The sequence below is a fragment of the Petromyzon marinus genome, chromosome 15 (genome assembly GCF_048934315.1).
Source record: "Petromyzon marinus isolate PM22_M1 ecotype Great Lakes invasive population chromosome 15, UKy_Petmar_22M1.pri1.0, whole genome shotgun sequence".
NCBI lineage: Eukaryota > Metazoa > Chordata > Hyperoartia > Petromyzontiformes > Petromyzontidae > Petromyzon > Petromyzon marinus.
The window spans coordinates 4,924,417-4,950,483 of NC_133681.1; the positions used below are offsets into that span (position 1 = coordinate 4,924,417).

Genomic DNA, 26,067 nt, shown 5'->3' on the forward strand with positions numbered 1-26,067 from the left:
CACGACCCATTTTCAATGCCCTGGCTGAGGGAAGGAGGCTCTCACCCAAGATTTGACGGTACATGGCCCCGTCCATCGTCCCTTTGATGCGGTGAAGTTGTCCTGTCCCCTTAGCAGAAAAACACCCCCAAAGCATAATGTTTCCACCTCCATGTTTGACGGTGGGGATGGTGTTCTTGGGGTCATAGGCAGCATTCCTCCTCCTCCAAACACGGCGAGTTGAGTTGATGCCAAAGAGCTCCATTTTGGTCTCATCTGACCACAACACTTTCACCCAGTTGTCCTCTGAATCATTCAGATGTTCATTGGCAAACTTCAGACGGGCATGTATGTGTGCTTTCTTGAGCAGGGGGACCTTGCGGGCGCTGCAGGATTTCAGTCCTTCACGGCGTAGTGTGTTACCAATTGTTTTCTTGGTGACTATGGTCCGAGCTGCCTTGAGATCATTGACAAGATCCTCCCGTGTAGTTCTGGGCTGATTCCTCACCGTTCTCATGATCATTGCAACTCCACAAGGTGGAGTTGCAATGATCTCCCTCGGTCTGGAGCCCCAGGCCGAGGGAGATCATTGACAGTTCTTCTGTGTTTCTTCCATTTGCGAATAATCGCACCAACTGTTGTCACCTTCTCACCAAGCTGCTTGGCAATGGTCTTGTAGCCCATTCCAGCCTTGTGTAGGTCTACAATCTTGTCCCTGACATCCTTGGAGAGCTCTTTGGTCTTGGCCATGGTGGAGAGTTTGGAATCTGATTGATTGATTGCTTCTGTGGACACACTCTTAAAGGGAGTGCTCCTAATCTCAGCTTGTTACCTGTATAAAAGACACCTGGGAGCCAGAAATCTTTCTGATTGAGAGGGGGTCAAATACTTATTTCCCTCATTAAAATGCAAATCAATTTATAAAATTTTTGACATGCGTTTTTCTGGATTTTCTTGTTGTTATTCTGTCTCTCAATGTTCAAATAAACCTACCATTAAAATTATAGACTGATCATTTCTTTGTCAGTGGGCAAACGTACAAAATCAGCAGGGGATCAAATCTTTTTTCCCTCACTGTATGTTCACCAACGTACATAATGTTACAGGATTATATTTCGGTGGGCATATTTGGGTCATTACCCTCTCCGCCGCCCCCCCCCCCCCCAACTTTATTCTTGGGGTCATGCCATGTAAATAATAATATGAATATAATCCTTCGCAGGGCATCACGATCCGTTTCGTCTGTAGAACGAGTTCTATTGTCAGAAGGCTTCTTCTGAAAAGCCCTTCGCACCTACAACAACAACAACAGCAACAAAAGATTTCCACTGCCCTAAAAATAACCACGAACGGCAGTGAGTGTGGAGAATATAAACAAACAAAATAGACACCAGCCAATACGCCTCCTCCTCGTGGTTCTAACGCAGAGAGGGGCACTCGCCCATACGGTGAACATCGTCCGGCAGTAGTTTGGTTATTTAAGCGATTCTGGCATTGTCGATGAGACGACGAATGTCCAAAACACTCCGAAGTTTGCTTTCCGTTGAACCAAGGCTGCTGAAAAAAAAAAACTCCCAACGTTTTGCATTCCCCCCTCAACCCATTTGTGTCACTTAAAATAAATAAATAAACGTTTGACCTCTGTTATGTGTGTGCGTGTGTTAGTGCGTGTGGGGAGGGGTGGTGAAGCGGTTAGCGCGCTGCGCTACGAACCCGGCGACCCGAGTTCAATCCTCGTTCACGACAAATTATAGCGGAGAATATCTCAACCGGTCCCGGGCCACCCCTAGGTCGACTCAGCCTCAAATGAGTCACCTGGTGCGATGTATAAACATCGCCACGAGGGAGGCAAAGGCGGCCGGGTACGGTGCTGGCCACCCACCCCCTCGTGTGCCGTGCCGCTTTCCATAGGTACTACTCGCTGACAGCACTTGCCCCAAGAAGTCTGTGTAGGCTATACGGGGATGATTTTGTTTCTCTTTGCGTGCGGGGAGGGTGAGGGGTGCCTGTATAAATAAAGCTGTGGAAGTTATCTTTCCCGAGCCCTATTTGCTTATTGATGTGACGCCAAACAGCACTTTAGCACTTATCTGTATGGAAAGTCCTTCTGCAAGGGCGCATAATGCATAAGACAGCAATGCGCACGCTGCAGACTCACCACAGCCCAGCAATACAGACTTGGCCACCACACCAAACTGAGACTCACCCACCACACCAAACTGAGACTCACCCACCACACCAAACTGAGACTCACCCACCACACCAAACTGAGACTCGGCCATCACACCAAACTGAGACTCACCCACCACACCAAACTGAGACACATCCAACACACCAAACTGAGACTCACCCACCACACCAAACTGAGACTCGGCCACCACACCAAACTGAGACTCACCCACCACACCAAACTGAGACTCACCCACCACACCAAACTGAGACTCACCCACCACACCAAACTGAGACTCGACCACCACACCAAACTGAGACTCACCCACCACATCAAACTGAGACTCACCCACCACACCAAACTGATACCGACCACCACACCAAACTGAGACCCACCACACCAAACTGAGACTCACCCACCACACCAAACTGAGACTCACCCACCACACCAAACTGAGACTCACCCACCACAACAAACTGAGACTCACCCACCACACCAAACTGAGACTCGGCCACCACACCAAACTGAGACTCACCCACCACACCAAACTGAGACTCGACTACCACACCACACTGAGACTCGACCACCACACCAAACTGAGACTCACCCACCACACCAAACTGAGACTCACCCACCACACCACACTGAGACTCACCCACCACACCAAACTGAGACTCACCCACCAAACCAAACTGAGACTCACCCACCACACCAAACTGAGACTCGGCCACCACACCAAACTGAGACTCACCCACCACACCAAACTGAGACTCACCCACCACACCACACTGAGATTCACCCACCACACCAAACTGAGCCGCGACTACCACACCAAACTGAGACTCACCCACCACCCCAAACTGAGACTCACCCACCACACCACACTGAGATTCACCCACCACACCAAACTGAGACTCGGCCACCACACCAAACTTAGACTCGACTACCACACCAAACTGAGACTCACCCACCACACCAAACTGAGACTCACCCACCACAACAAACTGAGACTCACCCACCACACCAAACTGAGACTCACCCACCACACCAAACTGAGACTCACCCACCACACCAAACTGAGACTCGACTACCACACCACACTGAGACTCGACCACCACACCAAACTGAGACTCACCCACCACACCAAACTGAGACTCACCCACCACACCAAACTGAGACTCACCCACCACACCACACTGAGACTCACCCACCACACCAAACTGAGACTCACCCACCAAACCAAACTGAGACTCACCCACCACACCAAACTGAGACTCGGCCACCATACCAAACTGAGACTCACCCACCACACCAAACTGAGACTCACCCACCACACCACACCAAACTGAGACTCACCCACCACACCACACTGAGATTCACCCACCACACCAAACTGAGACTCGACTACCACACCAAACTGAGATTCACCCACCACACAAAACTTAGACTCGACTACCACACCAAACTGAGACTCACCCACCACACCAAACTGAGACTCACCCACCACACCAAACTGAGACTCACCCACCACACCAAACTGAGACTCGACTACCACACCACACTGAGACTCGACCACCACACCAAACTGAGACTCACCCACCACACCAAACTGAGACTCACCCACCACACCAAACTGAGACTCACCCACCACACCACACTGAGACTCACCCACCACACCAAACTGAGACTCACCCACCAAACCAAACTGAGACTCACCCACCACACCAAACTGAGACTCGGCCACCATACCAAACTGAGACTCACCCACCACACCAAACTGAGACTCACCCACCACACCACACCAAACTGAGACTCACCCACCACACCACACTGAGATTCACCCACCACACCAAACTGAGACTCACCCACCACACCACACTGAGATTCACCCACCACACAAAACTTAGACTCGACTACCACACCAAACTGAGACTCACCCACCACACCAAACTGAGACTCACCCACCACACCAAACTGAGACTCGGCCACCACACCAAACTTAGACTCGACTACCACACCAAACTGAGACTCACCCACCACACCAAACTGAGACTCATCCACCACACCAAACTGAGACTCACCCACCACACCAAACTGAGACTCACCCACTACACCTAAATGAGACTCATCCACCACACCAAACTGAGACTCACCCACCACACCAAACTAAGACTCACCCACCACACCAAACTGAGACTCACCCACCACACCAAACTGAGACTCACCCACCACACCAAACTGAGACTCACCCACCACACCAAACTGAGACTCACCCACCACACCACACTGAGACTCATCCACCACACCACACTGAGACTCACCCACCACACCACACTGAGACTCACCCACCACACCAAACTGAGACTCACCCACCACACCAAACTGAGACTCTACCGCCACACCAAACTGAGACTCACCCACCACACCAAACTGAGACTCACCCACCACACCAAACTGAGACTCACCCACTACACCAAACTGAGACTTGACCACCACACCGCTCACCAAATGACAGTTACAGCTCACCAGCTCTTTAGACTCGCTGCGCAGCTCACACAACAAGTAACAGCAGCAGCAACAGCAGCAGCAATGACGGCAGCAGTCATCGACATCAGCATCACGATCCACGCGCAGATAGCACATGCGTGTCCACAATACATTTCGTGATTTGTTTCCACTTTCCTGTGTCTTGTGTCAAACTGCTCAAGTAGTTCCCACATGTTTCTGGCACGAGTCTCTTACGTAGTCGTCAAGTCATTCTCTGGTTAGGCCTTCCTCTCTTTCCAGTTCCTTCCATGTTTGCGAACAAGAACACTTAAAAAATGCCCTGTTGTTGTCCATCCCACATATGGTGTTCAAATAGTGCCAGTCTCCTTCTCATCACTGCCTACATCATCATCATCATCATCAGGTTGTTTTCTTCTACGTGCAAACATTGTTCTTAATTCTACGTTGGTGACTCTTTGGATCCAGCTTAGATGCTGCAGTATCCTCCTGTTAGCAATACATTTCGAGTGCCAGTATCTCATCTCTGCAAGTCTTTTGTTGAATGTCCCAAGTTTCGCAGGCGTTAACAACGCTGAACCGAACAAGCAATGTTCTAAAGATGTTCCGTTTGGTCCTGTCACCAGCAGTAGCTGTAGCAATAGCGGGAGCAGCAGCAGCTGCATGAATAACAGCAACAGCAGCGGTAGCGGAAAATAGCGCATCATACCACGGTGTGCCCACCTAAATAGCCCGCGAGCATGGGGATTAGAGGAGCTTGCGTTGGTGGAACGGCCAGGGCTGGCTCTGTCAAAAAAAGGTCACGAGTACTTCTCATTCCCCACCCCCTTGCCCGCAAGTACAATGGGTACACGACAAGAATAGTGTGTTCGGTGGCCCGGTGCCTCCGGAGAGGTCACAGGCACTGCGCATGGGCACCGCTGAGATCTCTGGCTCTCGAGTCAACGTTTCAGGCCGCGCATGCTATAATTGGGTCGTCAAGCGGAGTGAATTGACGGCTTCGGGCCTTGGTCACCGATGACCGAACGCACGATTATCATATTAAAGTCGTTTTCTCCCACTTAATTCAGCTTACTCCAGCTCCGATACACTGCAAGTAAATGTTTCGCTTCCGAAGCAACGGACACTCGTTGCTGGGGGACGTTTGAGAGATGCGACACCTTAGTGTCCGTTAATTGATCTTTTGAAGTGACCTCAGAAGTAGTTCTTTCATGTCTAATTCCGGGGGACGCTTTTGTTTGCGTTTTTGACACTGCTCACTGCGAGTGTTCCGAACAGAAATATATTTGTCTCGCGACACCATGCCCATTCACACAACCATAATACAACTGAGAGAGGGCATGTTGGTGGAAGCTATTGAAAGGTGAAAATAACTTCGAAGGATAATAATATTAAAATATGATGACACCTATTGGAACAATCAAACATCAAAGTGTGGTATTTGGGCTTGGGATGCAAGTTGCGCATTTTTTTTTTACAAAACTTCGGTGTTTAAATTCACATTTAATTCACGCAAAGAGGTGATACACGGATAGGGGGGGGGGGCAGTAGTACTCCACGGTCGAACTCTCCCTATCACCGCAATCGTACACGCGGCGAATTTATCGAATAAGTATATCGATAGGTCAGTCAAAGGGTTCGGCGCGTTGCACAGAGCTTAAGGTGCCATCACCGTCTCGGCGAGGATGAAGACGTCAGCCCGACGCAAGGTCATCTGGCACCGCGGGAGTCTCTGGGCATCTCTCTCGCCTATCAAGAAAGTTGGAGCAGTTATTTGCACGTAAAAATTACAGCCATCATTTGGCGACACGCTCTGCCCAAAGGAAGAAAAACAATCGAATTACTTAATGATTTTACCATAACGATTACCAACATCTTTTAAAACGTCTATATATGTACGTCCGAAATGGTGGCACTGTCCTTGAGTGTTCAGAATCAAAATCTGTATTCATTCATGCTGGAGGAATCCGAGGAGCTATAAAGCTCTTTTTCGCAGATGTCCAGTAGATTCCTAAAACAAAAACAAAAAAAACATTCCTTAAAAGCAACGGCACCTCATACCCCTGATTCGGTTCATGTCGAATAGTCTTCGTGAGAGTTCAGAATCGGAATCTTTATTTATACTGGAGGAATCTGATGAACGACAAAGCTTTTTGTCACAGATATCCATCATCACCACGATCATCCAGGAAGTGCCGCACGTGGCACCGCCGTCCCAGCAGGGATCTCCGTCACGCTGCCTTCCACGTGCGTTGTGTCCCAGGAACGAGTTGGCACATCCGTTAGGTTGATAGATAAACTCATTACGATAAACCGCACCGTGAAGTAAATATTTCTTGTTGTTGTTCTGTCAAGCGAGAGTGCTGCTGCTGCTGTTGCCGAGTCACAGCGGAATGAGAGTGAGGCTTTACTTTGAGATGTTACCACGCGGGCCATCGGGAGTGGAAACGATAGAAGGAAGCTCGCGCTGTCGTCAAGAGGATCTGAACTCCTCCCTCCCTCCCTCTCTCCCTCCCTCCCTCCCTCCCACCCTCCCTCCATCCCTCCCTCCCTCCAACATATCAAATCACTCCGACCTCAGAAATACACAGTTCGGCCCCTGCACCTGCACCCAATCCGTGTGCTGTTATTGCTCTTCGCGTTCCCCGTGATGGTTGTTGTATTCGCTCGATCGTGTTCGCTTTCGCCACCCCCCCCTCCCCAACCGTGATCAGAGGCAATGATTGCGCATGAGAACTACATAAATGAGCTCCGAGTCACGTTGCCCGCAATGCGAGCTCAGTCGATCCCACACAGAAGGCCTGCGGTGCAGCGTCCAATGCGGCTAACGGAGTCGCAACATTTAAATTGTGCCGGCATCGTCTGTGCTTACATAATTACTTCGACTACGAATAATTATGATGATAATTATATTCTAAATCTAATGATGAGCATGATATAGCGTCGTTCGCGCAAACTGCATCTCACAATCCTCGACGAGCCACGGACACAAGCTGCAAGGCTTGCCAGGTGATGAGTCGGCGTCATCGATTGCTCTGCAGTCCTCTACGTATTAAGATGTTTTCAGACAATTCGTGAGTGTTTATTGTACATGTCGGGGGGGGGGGGGGGTGGGGGGGCGGGACCGGACACGTGCGTGCGAGGGCGCAACACTCCATCCCGTACAGAAGGCGAAGTATTGTGGAGTCGCATCAAACGGGCTAGAGGCTGTGGCCACCATCGGGCGGCTGATGAGTACAATGAGTTAAAAGGCCTCAATTCTCTCATTCAGTGTTCACTGCAAGGCCCGCGGTCCGCCGGTGGACTCTGGTGGCCTTTAGTGCGGGCCCTGATGTACGGCCACCCGGCCGATACGCAAAACACGTTTCAACACCCCACTCATCAACAATCATCGTCGTGCTGCTGTCAAACCCACAATGGTTTCAAATGGTGCGGCGGCCCTCAACACCGATGATGTCTTATCAGCGAAAGTGACCCCCCCCCCCTCTCCCCCTCTGAAAATTAGTGAAGAACACACTGCTCTAATTTAACGACCATCGCACGGAGTGGAGACACGTCCCTCTCCGGGCCCCGCATCCCCCCACCCCAGCCACTTAAGTCCCCATCTCCTGGTGAAGTGTCTCCCCTCCCAGAGCCGCGAGACTTCTTCCGCGACAGCAGCCTCTTCAACAGCGAGCAGCAAAGGCTCACGCGATTGGACACAGGTTACTCCGCCGCTCGCCTGGCCAACATGACTGCCTCGAGAGGCACAACGCGTCCACGGCCATGAAGCCGTTACCCCCTCCCCCACTCCACAAAATTTTCACACTCAATTGACCCGGTTTGGCTGGAGTGGTGCAGCTCATCCCCAGCAAAAAAAAAGTTAGGGGTGGACAAACGCGTTGCGAAGGCCGTGGTGCACTTCAATGGGGGGCGGGTAAGGGGGGGGTAATAAGTGTGTGGTGGGATACGAGTGGCGAAGTGGCGCTGAGCACTCCCAACTAAGCCGAAAGTCGAATGAACCAGCCAACCGAATTGAGTGTTCTCGAACAAACCAAGCCTAACCCACCAACCACTAGCTAGCCAATCAGTCGCGAGTACTAGCCCACCAGTCACTAGCTGACGAGTACTAACCCACCAGTCACTATCTAGCGAGTACTAGCCCACCAGTCACTAGCTAACGAGTACTAGCCCACCAGTCACTAGCTATCGAGTACTAGCCCACCAGTCACTAGCTGACGAGTACTAACCCACCAGTCACTAGCTAGCGAGTACTAGCCCACCAGTCACTAGCCAACGAGTACTAGCCCACCAGCCACTAGCTAGCAAGTACTAGCCCACCAGTTACTATTTAGCGAGTACTAGCCCACCAGCCACTAGCTAGCGAGTACTAGCCCACCAGCCACTAGCTAGCGAGTACTAGCCCACCAGTCACTAGCTTGCGAGTACTAGCCCACCAGCCACTAGCTAGCGAGTACTAGCCCACCAGTCACTAGCTATCGAGTACTAGCCCACAAGTCATTAGCTAACGAGTACTAGCCCACCAGTCACTAGCTGACGAGTACTAACCCACCAGTCACTATCTAGCGAATACTAGCCCACCAGTCACTAGCTAACGAGTACTAGCCCACTAATCACTAGCTAGCGAGTACTAGCCCACCAGTCACTAGCTAGCGAGTACTAGCCAACCAGTCACTAGCTAGCGAGTACTAGCCCACCAGCCACTATCTAGCGAGTACTAGCGCACCAGCCACTAGCTAGCGAGTACTAGCCCACCAGCCACTAGCCAGCGAGTACTAGCCCACCAGCCACTAGCTACCGAGTACTGGCCAACCAGCCACTAACTAGCGAGTACTAGCCCACCAGCCACCAGCTAGCGAGTACTAGCCCACCAGTCACTAGCTAGCGAGTACTAGCCCACCAGCCACTATCTAGCGAGTACTAGCGCACCAGCCACTAGCTAGCGAGTACTAGCCCACCAGCCACTAGCCAGCGAGTACTAGCCCACCAGCCACTAGCTACGGAGTACTATCCCACCAGTCACTAGCTAGCGAGTACTAGCCCACCAGTCACTAGCTAGCGAGTACTAGCCCACCAGTCACTATCTAGCGAGTACTAGCCCACCAGCCACTAGCTAGCGAGTACTAGCCCACCAGCCACTAGCTAGCGAGTACTAGCCCACCAGCCACTAGCTAGCGAGTACTAGCCCACCAGTCACTAGCTAGCGAGTACTAGCCCACCAGCCGCCAGCTAGCGAGTACTAGCCCACCAGTCACTAGCTAGCGAGTACTAGCCCATCAGTCACTATGTAGCGAGTACTAGCCCACCAGTCACTATCTAGCGAGTATTAGCCCACCAGTCACTAGCTATCGAGTACTAGCCCACCAGCCACTAGCTAGCGAGTACTAGCCCACTAGTCACTAGCTAACGAGTACTAGCTCCCCGTAATTAGCCCACCAGCCACTAGCTAGCGATTACTAGCCCACCAGCCACTAGCTAGCGAGTACTAGCCCACCAGCCGCTAGCTAGCGAGTACTAGCCCACCAGTCACTAGCCAGCGAGTACTAGCCCACCAGCCACTAGCTAGCGAGTACTAGCCCACTAATCGCTATCCAGCGAGTACTAACCCACCAGCGACTAGCTAGCGAGTACTAGCCCACCAGCCACTAGCTAGCGAGTACTAGCCCACCAGCCACTAGCTAGCGAGTACTAGCCCACCAGCCACTAGCTAGCGAGTACTAGAGCACCAGTCACTAGCTAGCGAGTACTAGACCACCAATCTCTAGCTAGCGAGTACTAGCCCACCAGCCACCAGCTAGCGAGTACTAGCCCACCAGCCGCCAGCTAGCGAGTACTAGCCCACCAGTCACTAGCTAGCGAGTACTAGCCCACCAGTAACTAGTTAGCGAGTACTAGCCCACCAGTCACTAGCTAGCGAGTATTAGCCCACCAGTCACTAGCTATCGAGTACTAGCCCACCAGTAACTAGCTAGCGAGTACTAGCCCACCAGTCACTAGCTAACGAGTACTAGCTCCCCGTAATTAGCCCACCAGCCACTAGCTAGCGATTACTAGCCCACCAGCCACTTGCTAGCGAGTACTAGCCCACCAGCCACTAGCCAGCGAGTACTCGCCCACCAGTCACTAGCTGCGAGTACTAGCCCACCAGCCACTGGCTAGCGAGTACTAGCCCACCAGTAACTATCTAGCGAATACTAGCCCACCAGCCACTAGCTAGCAAGTACTAGCCCACTAATCACTAGCTAGCGAATACTAGCCCACCAGCCACTAGCCAGCGAGTACTAGGCCACTAATCGCTAGCTAGCGAGTACTAGCCCACCAGCCACTAGCTAGCGAGTACTAGCCCACCAGTCATTAGCTAGCGAGTACTAGCCCACCAGTCACTAGCTAGTGAGTACTAGCCCACCAGCCACTAGCTAGCGAGTACTAGCCCACCAGCCGCTACCTAGCGAGTACTAGCCCACCAGCCACTAGCTAGCGAGTACTAGCCCACCAGTCACTAGCCAGCGAGGACTAGCCCAGCAGCCACTAGCTAGCGAGTACTAGCCCACTAATCGCTATCCAGCGAGTATTAGCCCACCAGCCACTAGCTAGCGAGTACTAGCCCACCAGTCACTAGCTATCGAGTACTAGCCCACCAGTCACTAGCTAGCGAGTACTAGCCCACCAGCCACCAGCTAGCGAGTACTAGCCCACCACTCACTAGCTAGCGAATACTAGCCCACCACTCACTAGCTAGCGAGTACTAGCCCACCAGCGACTAGCTAGCGAGTACTAGCCCACCAGTCACTAGCTAGCGAGTACTAGCCCACCAGTCACTAACTAGCGAGTACTAGCCCACCAGTCACGAGCTAGCGAGTACTAGCCCACCAGTAACTAGCCAGCGAGTACTAGCCCACCAGTCACTAGCTAGCGAGTACTACCCCACCAGTCACTAGCTAGCGAGTACTACCCCACCAGTCACTAACTAGCGAGTACTAGCCCACCAGTCACTCTCTAGCGAGTACTATCCCACCAGTAACTAGCTAGCGAGTACTAGCCCACCAGTCACTAGCTAGCGAGTACTAGCCCACCAGTCACCAGCTAGCGAGTACTAGCCCACCAGCCACTAGCTAGCGAGTACCAGCCCACCAGCCACTAACTAGCGAGTACTAGCCCACCAGTCACTAGCTATCGAGTACTATCCCACCAGCCACTAGCTAGCGAGTACTAGCCCACCAGTCACTAGCTAGCGAGTACTAGCCCACCAGTCACTAGCCAGCGAGTACTAGCCCACCAGCCACTAGCTAGCGAGTACTAGCCCACTAATCGCTATCCAGCGAGTACTAACCCACCAGCGACTAGGTAGCGAGAACTAGCCCACCAGCCACTAGCTAGCGAATACTAGCCCACCAGCCACTAGCTAGCGAGTACTAGCCCACCAGCCACTAGCTAGCGAGTACTAGACCACCAGTCACTAGCTAGCGAGTACTAGACCACCAATCTCTAGCTAGCGAGTACTAGCCCACCAGCCACCAGCTAGCGAGTACTAGCCCACCAGCCGCCAGCTAGCGAGTACTAGCCCACCAGTCACTAGCTAGCGAGTACTAGCCCACCAGTAACTAGCTAGCGAGTACTAGCCCACCAGTCACTAGCTAGCGAGTATTAGCCCACCAGTCACTAGCTATCGAGTACTAGCCCACCAGTAACTAGCTAGCGAGTACTAGCCCACCAGTCACTAGCTAACGAGTACTAGCTCCCCGTAATTAGCCCACCAGCCACTAGCTAGCGATTACTAGCCCACCAGCCACTTGCTAGCGAGTACTAGCCCACCAGCCACTAGCCAGCGAGTACTCGCCCACCAGTCACTAGCTGCGAGTACTAGCCCACCAGTAACTATCTAGCGAGTACTAGCCCACCAGCCACTAGCTAGCGAGTACTAGCCCACTAATCACTAGCTAGCGAATACTAGCTCACCAGCCACTAGCTAGCGAGTACTAGCCCACCCGTAACTATCTAGCGAGTACTAGCCCACCAGCCACTAGCCAGCGAGTACTAGGCCACTAATCGCTAGCTAGCGAGTACTAGCCCACCAGCCACTAGCTAGCGAGTACTAGCCCACCAGTCATTAGCTAGCGAGTAGTAGCCCACCAGTCACTAGCTAGTGAGTACTAGCCCACCAGCCACTAGCTAGCGAGTACTAGCCCACCAGCCGCTACCTAGCGAGTACTAGCCCACCAGCCACTAGCTAGCGAGTACTAGCCCACCAGTCACTAGCCAGCGAGGACTAGCCCACCAGCCACTAGCTAGCGAGTACTAGCCCACTAATCGCTATCCAGCGAGTATTAGCCCACCAGCCACTAGCTAGCGAGTACTAGCCCAACAGTAACTAGCTAGCGAGTACTAGCCCACCAGTCACTAGCTAGCGAGTACTAGCCCACCAGCCACCAGCTAGCGAGTACTAGCCCACCACTCACTAGCTAGCGAATACTAGCCCACCACTCACTAGCTAGCGAGTACTAGCCCACCAGCGACTAGCTAGCGAGTACTAGCCCACCAGTCACTAGCTAGCGAGTACTAGCCCACCAGTCACTAGCTAGCGAGTACTAGCCCACCAGTCACGAGCTAGCGAGTACTAGCCCACCAGTAACTAGCTAGCGAGTACTAGCCCACCAGTCACTAGCTAGCGAGTACTACCCCACCAGTCACTAGCTAGCGAGTACTACCCCACCAGTCACTAACTAGCGAGTACTAGCCCACCAGTCACTCTCTAGCGAGTACTATCCCACCAGTAACTAGCTAGCGAGTACTAGCCCACCAGTCACTAGCTAGCGAGTACTAGCCCACCAGTCACCAGCTAGCGAGTACTAGCCCACCAGCCACTAGCTAGCGAGTACTAGCCCACCAGCCACTAACTAGCGAGTACTAGCCCACCAGTCACTAGCTATCGAGTACTATCCCACCAGCCACTAGCTAGCGAGTACTAGCCCACCAGTCACTAGCTAGCGAGTACTAGCCCACCAGTCACTAGCTATCGAGAACTAGCCCACCAGCCACTAGCTAGCGAGTACTAGCCCACCAGTCACTAGCTAACGAGTACTAGCTCCCCGTAATTAGCCTATCAGCCACTAACTAGCGATTACTAGCCCACCAGCCACTAGCTAGCGAGTACTAGTCCACCAGCCACTAGCCAGCGAGTACTCACCCACCAGTCACTAGCTGCGAGTACTAGCCCACCAGCCACTGGCTAGCGAGTACTAGCCCACCATTAACTATCTAGCGAGTACTAGCCCACCAGCCACTAGCTAGCGAGTACTAGCCCACTAATCACTAGCTAGCGAGTACTAGCCCACCAGCCACTAGCTAGCGAGTACTAGCCCACCTGTAACTATATAGCGAGTACTAGCCCACCAGCCACTAGCCAGCGAGTACTAGCCCACCAGCCACTAGCTAGCGAGTACTAGCCCACCAGCCACTAGCTAGCGAGTACTAGCCCACCAGCCACTAGCTAGCGAGTACTAGCCCACCAGTCACTAGCCAGCGAGTACTAGCCCACCGGGCACTAGCTAGCGAGTACTAGCCCACTAATCACTATCCTGCGAGTACTAGCCCACCAGTCACTAGCTAGCAAGTACTCGCCCACCAGCCTCTAGCTAGCACGTACTAGCCCACTAATCACTATCCAGTGAGTACTAGCCCACCAGCCACTAGCTAGCGAGTACTAGCCCACTAATCACTAGCTAACGAGTACTAGCCCACCAGTCACTAGCTAGCGAGTACTAGCCCACCAGTCACTAGCTAGCGAGTACTAGTGCACTAATCACTATCCAGCGAGTGCTAGCCCACCAGTCACTAGCTAGCGAATACTCGCCCACCAGCCACTAGCTAGCGAGTACTAGCCCACCAGCCACTATCCAGCGAGTACTAGCCCACTCATCACTATCCAGCGAGTACTAGCCCACTAATCACTATCCAGCGAGGTCTCGCCCTCGTGCTGTCGTTCACCAACAAGTCAACTAAACGCTCGTCCTCCCATTCACCATAACCCGGACAAACTAACCAACCAAGCCAGAGCATTGCCGGTGAACCCGAACCGGTTAGCCACGTGTTCTCGATTTAATATCAGTCCCATCACTGACACTCACGCTCATCAATTATCCAACTAAACCACGAATCCGAAACGTCGACTGCTTTCTGTTTCCTTTTTGGGGCAGCGTATTTGATAGATGTGTTGCGTTGTGTGTTTTTATTACTTGTACGCCACTGCCAAGGTCGTAAGTATGAAATTGTTCACTGGAGTGGGGATTTAGTTGTATTGTATGTATTCATTAATGTAATGTATAGTTCCCAACAAATCAAAAGCAGAAAAAAGCAGGACCACGACGACGAGCAATCGGCACGCGCGTTCCCGTGCGAACCGATGGGTCTATAAAGAAGACGCTCGTTATTATAATAGTAGGGTTTCCCCCTTTTTTTCTGGCAACAAAACTGAAACCTTTTTACAAGGATTCATGTCTGCATTAACCACAATGCCTGCAGTCAAAATGCAAACAAAAAACAAACTATGATAATATATGCATTGTCCTTGAAACTGATTGGTCCACACCAAGGGACGGCTTTCTTTTGAGCCACGACCCAATTGGTCCTCGACCAGATGACGCCTTCTGGCGCCTTCTGGCGTCATCTGGTCGAGCACCAATGGGTCGAGGCTCAAAAGAAAGCCGTCCCTTGGTGTGGACCAATCAGTTTCAAGGACAATGCATATATTATCATAGTATGTTTTTTTGTTTGCATTTTGACTGCAGGTATTGTGGTTAATGCAGACATGAATCCTCGTAAAAAGGTTTCAGTTTTGTTGCCTAGAAAAAAGGGGGAAAACCCTATTTTTACATTTTGGTACTTGTAAAGGAGGTCTAATGATGAAGAAGCTCGTTGTGATCTGAGTGAGGGAAGAAGAAGAAGCAGAGGAACGAGACAGAGAGAGAGATAAAAGAGACGCGAGAATAGGAGGCGACGGGTGAAAGGAGCGAGCGAGAGAGAAAGAGAGAGAAGTGGTTGGGAAATAGACCCCGGTGAATAAAACGATCGAATGAGTAATGAGTGTCGCGAGGACAGAAGAAAGATATTATTATCATTATAAACTCTCAGATTCTCTTTCTCTCTCTGTGATAGGAGATTAACTACAGCGGGCGCCTTCTTCCCAGAGCCAGGACGCAAATTGCTGCCTAATTACCGCGTGGCGCGGCACTCTGTGGTGGCCGGAGATGTCCGAGCGGCGAGACGTGGGCGCGGAGTTGTGATTAGGAGAGGCGTAAGCTCGGTTCAAGGAGGCAAAGTGAAGACACCCATCCCCCAACTACCTCCACCCCCCCACCCCTCCAACCCCCCACCCCTCCACCCCCACCCCTCTAGCCCCCCACGCCTCCACCCCCTCCACACCTCCATCCCTCCACCCCCCACTCCCCCACCCCTCCAGCCCCCCACCACTCCACCCCTCCAGCCCCCCAATCTCCACCCCCTCACCCCCCACCCCTACATCCCCCACCCCTCCACCCCCTCCACCCCCCACCCCCACCCTTCCAGCCCCCCACCCCTCCACCCCCCCACCCCTCCATCCCCCCACCCCCAACCCCCCACCCCTCCACTCCCCCACCCCTCCATCCCCCCCACCCCCAACCCCCCACCCCTCAAGCCCCCCACCACTCGATTTCTCCACCCCCTCCAACCACCCACCCCTGCACCCCCTCCACCCTTCCACCCCCACCCCCCATCCCTCCACCCCCCACCCCCACCCCTCCAGCCCCCCAACACTCCACCCTCCACCCCACCCCTCCACCCCCACGCCTCCAACCCCTCCACCCTTCCACCCCCCACCCCTCCAGCCCCCCACCACTCCACCACCCACCCCTCCACCCCCATCCCTCCAGCCCCCCACCCCTCCATCACCCCCACCCCCCACCCCAAACTCTCCACCCCCACCCCTCCAACCCCTTACTCTCAACCCCCACACCCCCCACCCCTCCATCTCCCACCCCTCCACCCCCACCCCTTCAGCCCCCCACCACTTCACCTCCCCACCCCCCTCACCCCTACCCCTCCAGCCTCCCACCACTCCATCCCTCCACCCCCTCCAACCACCCACCCCTCCAACCCCTCCACCCTTCCACCCCCCACCCTCACCCCTCCAGCCCCCCCCCCCCACCACTCCACCCCCCACCCCTCCACCCCCATCCCTCCAGCCCCCCACCCCTCCATCACCCCCACCCCCCCACCCCCCACCCCCAAATCCTCCACCCCACACTCTCCCACCCCTCCACCCCCTCCACCCCCCCATCCCTCCCCCCCCCCATCTCCCTCACCCCTCCACCCCCCATTCCTTCACCCCCAACCCCCCACCCCTCTAGCCCCCCACCACTCCACCCCCCTACCCCCACCCCTCCAGCCCCCCACCACTCCACCTCCCCACCCCCCTAACCTCTCCTGCCTAGTCCGCCTCTCATTGTCTTAGAATTGGACGATTGAAAGCAGCGACCGGTGACTGTGAGAACAGAGAAGGTGGTGGTGGGTGGGTTGGGGGGGGGGGGGTAATCTTCATTAGACGATGTCTCGGTAGCGCGCGGTCATAAAATAATAAGCGGCAAGAGGAGGCGGCCATCGCGTTCACCACTCGCTTGACAATAACAGCTATTTGGTCAGGAAGCCAGACCCAACACTCGGACTTAGGGGCCCCACCGAGCTACTAAGCAAGCCCGCTCGAAGCCAGAGCTGATGTTTTGGGTCGTGCTGTCACATTGCTGGATGAAGGTCGCCCGGTGCTGCGTCGGCCACGGCGGGTGTTTGGCCATACTCCACCGCGCTAGTGAAGCATGGCAACGGTTCCGGATATCGATCGTCAGCAGATGTTAGCCGTGGTCAGGAATCAAACTCAACAATAAGAATTTCTTGCTAACAGCACTCTCACTAACGTGACTTGTGTCTGGTCACCTCCGCTCTGAACCCCTCCCCTCACCCCACCTACTGTAGAAACAGACCCCACTCCGTGCAGCAGCATCAATGCCCCCATGTAGCCTCCACCCTCTCCTTATCCCTACTGACCTCTCTGCTCAGTTTAACACGTAGGCTTTCGCGACCAATATTATTCATAATAAAGGTTTTTGGGTTAGATCGCGCCATTTATAAATGTGTCGTAACCCTCCACCACCCGACACGGCCAATCAGCAAAAAAAGTGTCACGTTGACAAAAGACAAATAGTTCACTACTTTAGCCCACCGGTGTGTTGAAGAGTGAATCCACAACATTTACAGTTTGAGTACGACGTTTCGCTGGTAATTACATCCAGCATCATCGGGCAATTCGCGAATTGCCCGATGATGAATTCGCGAATTGCCCGATGATGCTGGATGCAATTACCAGCGAAACGTCGTACTCAAACTGTAAATGTTGTGGATTCACTCTTCAACACACCGGTGGGCTAAAGTAGTGAACTATTTGTCTTTTGTAAACGTGACACTTTTTTGCTGATTGGCCGTGTCGGGTGGTGGAGGGTTACGAAACATTTATAAATGGCACGATCTAACCCAAAAACCTTTATTATGAATGACCTTTCTGCTCCCATTTTCCCGGCACTTTTCCATCCTGCTCCTCTTATTTCCCAGTATTTCCCATTCTTTTCTAGTTATTTCCCCCCATACATTATAGCCGTGTTCTTCATTGCAAGGCCCGCGGGCTATTGGCGGCCCCCGAAAATACACAAATTTGAAAACACCCCACATCATCGTTCTGTCAAAGCCAATGGTTTCAAATGTGTGGCGGCCCTCACGCTGATGTCTTAACGGCGAAAGTTCCCCCCATGCCACGTGTAAAAGCTTGCTCGTCATACTTACAAGGCTTGAATGGCAACTGGATGCTTTCCCATAGCATGGCCATTATTCTTATAGCATCGTGCTCTAACACAGAAAGCTACAGCACGATTGCGCCACTTGGTATGGTTACAAGCAGGCGGCTATTCCTCCTCCAGTCGCGCGCTCGTTTATGTATGTAATAGAACAAAGATAAATGTAAAGATCCCCCGCATAGCCTTAACATACTTTCCAGTCAAGTGCCGTGAGCGAGCACCTATGAAGGCCGGCACGATACACGCGGAGGTGGGTGGCCAGTACCACGCCAGGCCGCCAACGTCTTCTTAGTGGCGATATTTACACACCGCACCAGGTACTCGTTTGAGGCTGAGTAGACCTAGGGGAGGCCCAGGATCGGCTCAGATAATCGTCTCTGGGGTTAGTGGAATTGAACTCGGGATGCCGGATTCATAGTGCAGGGTGCTAACCGCTACACTACCGCTCCCCTATACAGAATACGAATATGGAAACACACGGAGGCGAACGTGTCCATGATGATGTGTGCTGCTTGATACAACGCCACAAATATCCAGTGTTCCGCTGACATTCCGCCGACAGATAATAATAATGATGATGGTTAAGATAATAAAAATATAATTGTTATTATATGTTCATTTCAACTATCGTAGTATGTATAGATAACACTGACAGGCCACGTGGCTCAAAGGAGGAGCAAGAATCTTGCAATCGGAAAGCTGCCAGTTCAAATCCTAGTTATTATTGTTCCCTCCATTTGATTATGATTACTCTTGTTAAGCCAGGAGGGCCTCGCTGAGTCTCAAGAGTCTAGTTCAGGAGGTTCCTGGAAAGTGTTGCACGTTGCTAAGTCTAATCCAAATTGAGTAACTTGTTGGTCATTTTTCAGCATTGAGATGTTCGACCAATAATTATAGCCAGTTCCATTCTATGGGTTGTTTTGTTTTTAGCTCTGCGAGGAAACCGGAAAAAAAAACTAAAGGAATCCAACGTGGAACACGGGGAGGGCACACAAACTCCACACAAACGTGTCCGAGTTGGTAATCGAATCCAGGCCATTATTGCTGTGAGGCACGAGTGGGGTTCACTCAGCTCACCATCCTTTGGTAGTCGATAAAACAAGTACCATTTCGTGGGGAAACTGACCTCTGCCCGTCTTACGGAGTGACTCGGCCCCGTCGTAGGATGGTGGAATTCCCACCATTAGCTCAGGGCTGTGAACAGCAGAGATGAGCACCGCCTCGCTGCTGCTCATTTGAGCAGGACACCTCTAAGATTCGGATCTTAACGGATGCAATCAAACCTGACCGAGGCCCGCGCGAAGTCTAATAGCGCCGCTGGTGCCAATTACAGGCTGTTGAATGGGCGGTCGCTCTCCAAGGTGCTGAATCTAACGCGCCGAGGCATTCTCGCGAGACTCCACGCCTGCCGCGTCCTGTCGTGGTTTTTTCCCCCCCTGGTTCCTCTTCCTCGTAATCACTGCACAATCGTGACAAGGCGGACAATCGATTCCCGTTGTCACGAGTTAGGGACTAAGCCCCCTTGGATTCACTCCGAAGCGAACATTTCGTACGCACACGTGACTCGCTCACCCCCCCACCCACCCCTTCTTCCGTGCCCCCCACCAAATGGACCTTATGGTGGTCCCCCGGGATAGCCAGAGTACCCCGGCTCTCGCATAATGTCCGTGATGCAGTCATTTTTAGTCTGTTGATGGTCGGCGAAGCGGCAATCGACTCGTCTCGACAAGCTGTGCACGATGATGCACCACTACGCTGCGTACCGCGAGCGTTCAGGGTTTCAGCGCAATCGTCCTTGCTGCGTTTCGACATCGCGGAGTGTAGCACCGATTTCGGATAGATTGGTACCCCAGTCGCGGAGTTAAGTACAAATCAAGATTAAGTAACACCCCTGGAAAAAAAAGTGTCCCAGAAATGAAATATTTAATTGCCTCGGCCATTTTGTATTATTTGGTACCCCGGAGTACCGCCGTGAGGATCAACTACCCCCCACCTCCCCCCCCCCCGCCAGCCAGCCGCACGCCCCTTTCCACTTCAACTTCTTCTTTCCAACATCCTAGGCAATGCATCTGTGCGTGGCTTGTTCAGCACGTCGTGTTGCTTCGCGGTGATACGCGGGGCCTCGTTAAGAGTGGGATTGCTTGCCACTTATAATTTGCCGCGGGTTCGGTCTGGCTGATGGAACGTGTGAATCTATGCCAGGCGCTTTATTAGCAGACCGACTTAACGAACAACAACAATAACAACAACAACAACAACGAAACCCCGGATTTATATGCACGGTGCGGACACGGTCACTGAATGCCTCTAAGCGGTCGGTACGTCTTCTTGCACGGAGGAACACAGAGGGCACTTGATTGCTTTTGTTGCGAGATACATTTTGCTCGCGAATGTCAAATATGTTGTCATGAAGAGGAGGAGCAATGTTTATTGCTGATTAGGGGTGTGACGATTCACCACCTCCCCCACCACCCACCCAACCTTACCAACGGCGATTCAATTAACATTCGCAACTTTGGGTGGTAGCGGGGGGGGGGGGCATTGCGGTGATTTGCTATCGCCTCTAGTCGCTGCACGGGTAACGCGAACCAATTACGGCAGGGCCCAGATAGGAGTCGCAAGACGGGCGAGCCTTATACCCCCACACGCGATTCGATGCGTGTCGCCGACATCAATGAGTCGCATCGACGCGGAGTCCCTTCCACAACCTCGGTGCTGGCATCGCTCACTGTACGGCAGCGTTAATCAAAGTTCGCTCCTTAGTCCACATCAACGTCTCTCCATCTCCTCCTCCTCTTAACCTTCCATCACCTTCCCATCATATTCTTCGTCTTGCACCTCCCCCCACGCCCCCGCTTTGCATTTCCTCTTTCCCATATTTGTCATTGTTTCGCGATCAAATCCAAAGTCGTTACACATTGCGAGCATAGGATGACCGCTATAAATAGCAAAAAAGTAAAACATTGGGCCAAACGTTCGTTGACGTTGGATCAACAACGTCGGCGCAAAGCGTTGGCGCAACGTTTGCAAACGTTTTGCGCGGGGTTTTAACTCCCACTGGCGTTCCGTATATGAAGGCACATTTTGGTTTTTTTTTGCCACAAACTTGCCCGCAACGCGTGCCTTCAAGTCCTATGTCGGTACGGGTGTCTCCCCCCCCCCCCCCCCCCCATTATTGCCGCGTCAATCGCGCGGAGTGCGGTATAAATGGCTTATTAGCGGATCTAACACGCCCTTCCCTTGCCTTTTGTACGCGCACCTGTCTCTCGCTAGAATCCACGTCGCCCACACCCGCACGCACACTCTCTCTCTCTGGCGTAATGCCGCAAACACGAAGGTTACCCATGACGCAACGACATATATCGCAACCGCTGTATTGTTCACACGCTCCCACACCTGCTTCGTGCGGCTTTCGTGCTACGGAAAATGTGCGAGGACGATGGTGATGATGTAATGGACGTGCCGTTGTTTGAACTGTTGGACAAACTCACAAGTCATGCGCGCTCACACAGCCGGTCATGCGCACGGCTCATTGCCCGCGCTGCAGCTGCACGTGCCGTTTTGCCACGGTGGCTAGGAGATGTTAACTCCCTCGCCTTGTATAGAGGAGGTTCGTGGGTTCAATCCCGACCCTGACGCCTGCTATATATTTGCAGTTTACGTGTCTCTCTCTCATCATCATCATCATCACGGTGGCTAGGAGATGTTAACTCCCTCGCCTTGTATAGAGGAGGTTCGTGGGTTCAATCCCGACCCTGACGCCTGCTGCTGTATATTTGCAGTTTACGTGTCTCTCTCTCTCTCATCATCATCATCACGGTGGCTAGGAGATGTTAACTCCCTCGCCTTGTATAGAGGAGGTTCGTGGGTTCAATCCCGACCCTGACGCCTGCTATATATTTGCAGTTTACGTGTCTCTCTCTCATCATCATCATCATCACGGTGGCTAGGAGATGTTAACTCCCTCGCCTTGTATAGAGGAGGTTCGTGGGTTCAATCCCGACCCTGACGCCTGCTGCTGTATATTTGCAGTTTACGTGTCTCTCTCTCTCTCATCATCATCATCACGGTGGCTAGGAGATGTTAACTCCCTCGCCTTGTATAGAGGAGGTTCGTGGGTTCAATCCCGACCCTGACGCCTGCTATATATTTGCAGTTTACGTGTCTCTCTCTCATCATCATCATCATCACGGTGGCTAGGAGATGTTAACTCCCTCGCCTTGTATAGAGGAGGTTCGTGGGTTCAATCCCGACCCTGACGCCTGCTGCTGTATATTTGCAGTTTACGTGTCTCTCTCTCATCATCATCATCATCACGGTGGCTAGGAGATGTTAACTCCCTCGCCTTGTATAAAGGAGGTTCGTGGGTTCAATCCCGACCCTGACGCCTGCTGTATATTTGCAGTTTACGTGTCTCTCTCTCATCATCATCATCATCACGGTGGCTAGGAGATGTTAACTCCCTCGCCTTGTATAGAGGAGGTTCGTGGGTTCAATCCCGACCCTGACGCCTGCTGCTGTATATTTGCAGTTTACGTGTCTCTCTCTCTCTCATCATCATCATCATCACGGTGGCTAAGAGATGTTAACTCCCTCGCCTTGTATAGAGGAGGTTCGTGGGTTCAATCCCGACCCTGACGCCTGCTGCTGTATATTTGCAGTTTACGTGTCTCTCTCTCATCATCATCATCATCACGGTGGCTAGGAGATGTTAACTCCCTCGCCTTGTATAGAGGAGGTTCGTGGGTTCAATCCCGACCCTGACGCCTGCTGTATATTTGCAGTTTACGTGTCTCTCTCTCATCATCATCATCATCACGGTGGCTAAGAGATGTTAACTCCCTCGCCTTGTATAGAGGAGGTTCGTGGGTTCAATCCCGACCCTGACGCCTGCTGCTGTATATTTGCAGTTTACGTGTCTCTCTCTCTCATCATCATCATCATCACGGTGGCTAAGAGATGTTAACTCCCTCGCCTAGTATACAGGATGTCGTGGCTTCGATCCCGACCCTGATGCCTGCTGTATATTTGCAGTTTACGTGTCTCTCTCTCTCTCATCATCATCATCATCATCACGGTGGCTAGGAGATGTTAACTCCCTCGCCTAGCATACAGGATGTCGTGGGTTCGATCCCGACCCTGATGCCTGCTGTATATTTGCAGTTTACGTGTCTCTCTCTCTCTCATCATCATCATCATCACGGTGGCTAGGAGATGTTAACTCCCTCGCCTAGTATACAGGATGTCGTGAGGTTCGATCCCGACCCTGATGCCTGCTGTATATTTGCAGTTTACGTGTCTCTCTCTCATCATCATCATCATCACGGTGGCTAGGAGATGTTAACTCCCTCGCCTAGTATACAGGATGTCGTGAGGTTCGATCCTGACCCTGATGCCTGCTGTATATTTGCAGTTTACGTGTCTCTCTCTCTCTCATCATCATCATCATCACGGTGGCTAGGAGATGTTAACTCCCTCGCCTAGCATACAGGATGTCGTGGGTTCGATCCCGACCCTGATGCCTGCTGTATATTTGCAGTTTACGTGTCTCTCTCTCATCATCATCATCATCACGGTGGCTAGGAGATGTTAACTCCCTCGCCTAGTATACAGGATGTCGTGAGGTTCGATCCCGACCCTGATGCCTGCTGTATATTTGCAGTTTACGTGTCTCTCTCTCTCATCATCATCATCATCACGGTGGCTAAGAGATGTTAACTCCCTCGCCTAGTATACAGGATGTCGTGGGTTCGATCCCGACCCTGATGCCTGCTGTATATTTGCAGTTTACGTGTCTCTCTCTCTCTCATCATCATCATCATCATCACGGTGGCTAGGAGATGTTAACTCCCTCGCCTAGTATACAGGATTCGTGAGGTTCGATCCCGACCCTGATGCCTGCTGTATATTTGCAGTTTACGTGTCTCTCTCTCATCATCATCATCATCACGGTGGCTAGGAGATGTTAACTCCCTCGCCTAGCATACAGGATGTCGTGGGTTCGATCCCGACCCTGATGCCTGCTGTATATTTGCAGTTTACGTGTCTCTCTCTCTCTCATCATCATCATCATCACGGTGGCTAGGAGATGTTAACTCCCTCGCCTAGTATACAGGATGTCGTGAGGTTCGATCCCGACCCTGATGCCTGCTGTATATTTGCAGTTTACGTGTCTCTCTCTCCCCGTGGTCGCGTGGATTGTTTTCTCCGGGTCCTCCGGTGTTTTGCCCTCTACATGAGCAGCCACTTCGTTGAGCGATCATCTGTGACCAGGCCGATTCTGAAAAAGAGCTGCATACCTCGGTGGACCTTACCTAGTAAAATAAAATAAATTCATTTTCGTTCTAGTTTGTTTAACACGTGGGCTTTAGTTTGCCATGTCATTGTCTGCTAACTATTTGTTGAGTGGTGAGTGTCAGGTGAGTGGTGAGTGCCTTCTGAGTGGCGAGTGTCCGGTGAGTGTCCGGTGAGTGAATGGTGGGTGAGTGACTAGTGAGTGCGAGTGTCAGGTGAGTGAGTCGTGTCTGGTGAGTGTTTGGTAAGTGCCAGGTGAGTGGATTTTTTAGTGAGTCGTATTTGGTGAGTGTGTAAAGTGGCCGATGGAAGCCTGGTGATTGTGTTAAGCGAGTGGTGAGTGTTTGCTAAGTGCAAGGTGATTGTTTGGCGATGGACGTGCGAGTGGCTCAGGTATGGGGAAAGCTTCTGGCGAGTGTGCGAGGTGAGCTGTGGGTACCTGGTGTCAGGTGAGTGACGAATGTCTGGCGCGGAACAACTATCACGCGGGTGTCAACGTCGCCCTAACCGCACGACGGGCTGCCCTCGAGTGCCACATTGCATCGCTGCGGAGACAACTTTAAAATAATGATCTCCCTTGCAGCCATCGATTAGGCCCTTCCCTTCGCGGCAGGCGAGAAGCCACCGAGATAAAAGCAAAATATATTTATAATGGAGTCTATTGTTTTCAAGGGTCAATGTCTAACTCTTAAACAGTTACCCATCTCATTCGACCTTCAAATCGTTCGCTTATCTTCGTCATCAATGTCAGCAAGCTCGGCCCCAATGCCTCGCACGTACAAAAGCATGAACGACACTTGAAAGTAAACCTGTGATGAAAATGAAATACACTCATATATATACACACACGCGCGTTGCGTGACCTTGTTCAAAGAGAGAGGGGGCATACAAAAGACAAGGATAAATCCCCCTATAGCCTTAACAGACTGTAGGGGCAAGTGCTGTTAGCGAGCACCTATGAAGGCCGGCACGGCACACGAGGGGGTGGCCAACACAACACCCGGCAGCCTTCGTCTCCCGAGTGGCGATGTTTACACATCGCACCAGGTATTCATTTGAGGCTGAGTCGACCTATGAGAGGCCCAAGACCGGTTCAGATAATCGTCACTGCTGTTGGCCGTGAGCAGGAATCGAACCGGGGTCGCCAGGTTCGAAGCAGCGCGCTAACCGCTACACTACCGCTCCCCATACACACGTATACACACACACACATTTATACATACACACACACGTATACACACACAC

General features: G+C 52.3%; 1 protein-coding gene across 1 annotated transcript in view; it reads right to left on the reverse strand.

The window, feature by feature from the left end:
• The window catches only part of ADCY8 (adenylate cyclase 8), a 104,557-nt gene that overhangs the window by 70,064 nt on the left and 8,426 nt on the right, over positions 1–26,067 (reverse strand). The gene's annotated exons all lie outside the window — the stretch shown is intronic.